The following is a 2,953-nucleotide window of genomic DNA, read 5'->3' on the forward strand; positions in this document are numbered from 1 at the left end:
GAGCACCGCGCTGACACCACTGTCCGAGGCGTCCACCTCCACGATGAATGGTTGGGAGGTGTCCGGGAGGACCAGAATGGGTGCCATGCAGAAGCGGTCCTTGAGGTCTTTGAACGCCTTTTCCGCCTGAGGAGACCAGACATAAGATCCACCTGTCCCTTTGGTGAGGTCTGACATGGGTGCTGCTACAGAACTAAAGTTCCTGATAAACTTGCGGTAGAAGTTAACAAATCCTAAGAACCGCTGAACCTCTTTGACGGACTTGGGAGTGGGCCAGTCCTGGACGGCCAGGGTCTTGGCTGGGTCCATTTGGAGTTGGCCTGTCCGTACAATAAAACCCAGAAAGGAGATCTCGGGAACATGAAATTCACATTTCTGGGCCTTGGCGAACAGATTGTTCTGTAGCAGCCTCTGACGAACCTGATGGACATGGTGGCGGTGCTCCTGCACGGTCTTGGAAAAGATAAGGATGTCGTCGAGGTAGACAAAAATGTACAGGTTAATCATGTCCCTCAAGACATTGTTGATTAGGGCCTGAAAAACAGCTGGTGCGTTGGTGAGTCCGAAGGGCATCACCTGGTATTCGTAGTGCCCAGACAGGGTGTTAAAGGCAGTCTTCCACTCGTCTCCCTGTCGGATACGGATGAGGTGGTATGCGTTCCGTAGGTCCAACTTGGTGAAGACGGTGGCGCCTTGGAGCAGGTCGAATGCTGTGGACATCAGTGGAAGGGGATATCGGTTGCGCACAGTGATCTTGTTCAGGCCCCTATAGTCAATACATGGTCGGAGCCCTCCATCCTTCTTGCTGACAAAGAAGAAGCCGGCACCAGCAGGTGAGGTGGAGGGTTGAATGAACCCAGAGACCAGGGCGTCTTTGAGGTATTCCTCCATGGCCTTGCATTCTGGCTGAGAGAGGGAAAACAGTCTGCCACGAGGAGGGGTAGTCCCAGGGAGCAAGTCGATGGCACAGTCGTAGGCCCGGTGCGGAGGAAGAACGGTGGCCCTGCTCTTGCTGAATACCTCCTTCAAATCCCAGTACTCTGTGGGAACTTGAGATAGCTCAGTGAGATCAGGGGGCTCGGCAAGAAACACAGGAGAGCTAGAGAGCAGACAAGAGGCATGGCATGCAGGGCCCCATTCCACAACCTGTCTAGTGACCCAGTCTATACGAGGGTTGTGGCGGGTAAGCCAAGGAAGACCTAGAATAACTGGGAACTCAGGTGAAGGAATCAGGTGCAGGGATATTTCTTCCTTGTGACCTTGAGACTGGAGGAAGACTGGAGAAGTAACTTGGGTGACTCTTCCATCACCTAACGCTTGGCCATCGAGGGCAGACACAGACAGTGGGACTTCAAGAGGCGCAGTAGGGACATTGATGCTTTGGGCGAAGTGGATATCCATAAAGTTTCCAGCCGCCCCTGAGTCTAACAAGGCTTGACAAGAGTGGACGGACTCACCCCAGGAGATGGAGACTGGGATGTAGATTCCTTGGCCAGGGAGTCCGGGAGAGAGGGTAGGCCCCATCACAACCCTCCCTCGGCTGGACGGGGCGGTCCTTTTCCCAAGAGCTCGGGACATGATGCTCGGAAGTGACCAGGCTTGCCACAGTAGATGCAGCACTTGTCCCTCCTTCTGCGCCCCCTCTCGGCTATGGAGAGACGAGTACAGCCAACTTGCATGGGCTCTGGACAGTCACTGGAGGAGGTAGACGGGTTCCATGTAGAGGCAGTGAGGCCGGGGAGACTCAGGACTTGGCGGCGTTCTCTAATCCTGTTGTCCAGACGAATAGCATGTGAGATCAGAGTTTCGAGGTCACTTGGGCATCCAATAGAGGCCAGGCCGTCTTTGATGGGGTCAGACAAACCATGGTGAAAGGTTGAAACCAGGGCAGCCTCATTCCATCCGCTGACTGCTGCGAGCGTCCGGAACGATATGGCATAGTCTGCGACGCTTCCTCCTTGCCGGATGGACATGAGCTTTCTGGCTGCATCGGTACTGATGTCCACCTGGTCGAAGACCCGAAGCATCTCTTCAGTAAACAGTTCAAGATCAGAGCACTCGGGTCCCCGTCTCTGCCAGATAGCTGTTGCCCAACTAGCTAACAAGGTTATCACAAAGGCGATCTTGCAGCGATCCATAGTGTAGGTGGTAGGCTGGAGCTCAAAGGTGAGTTGGCACTGGGTAAGGAACTCCCGGCACTCACCGTGCTTGCCATCATACCTCTGTGGTGCAGGAAGGCTGGGTTCGCGAGGTGAAGAAGACAGTGTGGCGGGAGGCACTGGAGCATGAGCTGGATCAGGATGAGCAGATGCAGGCAGATGTGTCAGCTGTGCCAGGGTTTTCCCAATTTGCTGAAGCAGTACCTCGTGGCGAGCAAGGGCCTCACGTTGGCTTGTGAGCATTCGTCCATGAGCGTCCATGGTCGCTCCGAAGCGTGTCAAAGCTGCCATAATTCCCTGAAGGTTGGCCGGGTAGACAGTTGAAGCAGCCTCTGCTGAGTCGGTCATGACGGAGTCTTTCTGTTAGGGTTTTGCTGGGATTCAAACCCGGGTCGCTGGTGTGATAATCCAGCAAACCCCCACTAAGCCACTAGGGGGATGACTCAAGTGCAGAGGTGAGAGGCAAAAGTAGAAAGGAGCAAAAAACAGTTTATTTATACTATATACACTATATACAATCCAGGCAAAAACCAAAAAGTATAATCCAATGGAAAAAACAAAAAGAAAATCCAAAAGCTCAGAAGATGTACAAAAAACAAAAATATCCAAAGGGTCAAAGTCCAAAATCCAACTAAGAAAAGAAGAGGCAAAAACTCAAATGCTCAGAAGATCAAAAGGTCAAAACAAAATCCACAAAGTCCAAAAGAAAGAAGCAAAAACCAAGAATACAAAGACACAGGCAAGGTACATGGGACAGAGGGAACTAGCACTAACAGCATAGCAAAGGAAAAAGA

This window comes from Neoarius graeffei, chromosome 27 (genome assembly GCF_027579695.1).
Source record: "Neoarius graeffei isolate fNeoGra1 chromosome 27, fNeoGra1.pri, whole genome shotgun sequence".
NCBI classification, from domain to species: Eukaryota; Metazoa; Chordata; class Actinopteri; order Siluriformes; family Ariidae; genus Neoarius; species Neoarius graeffei.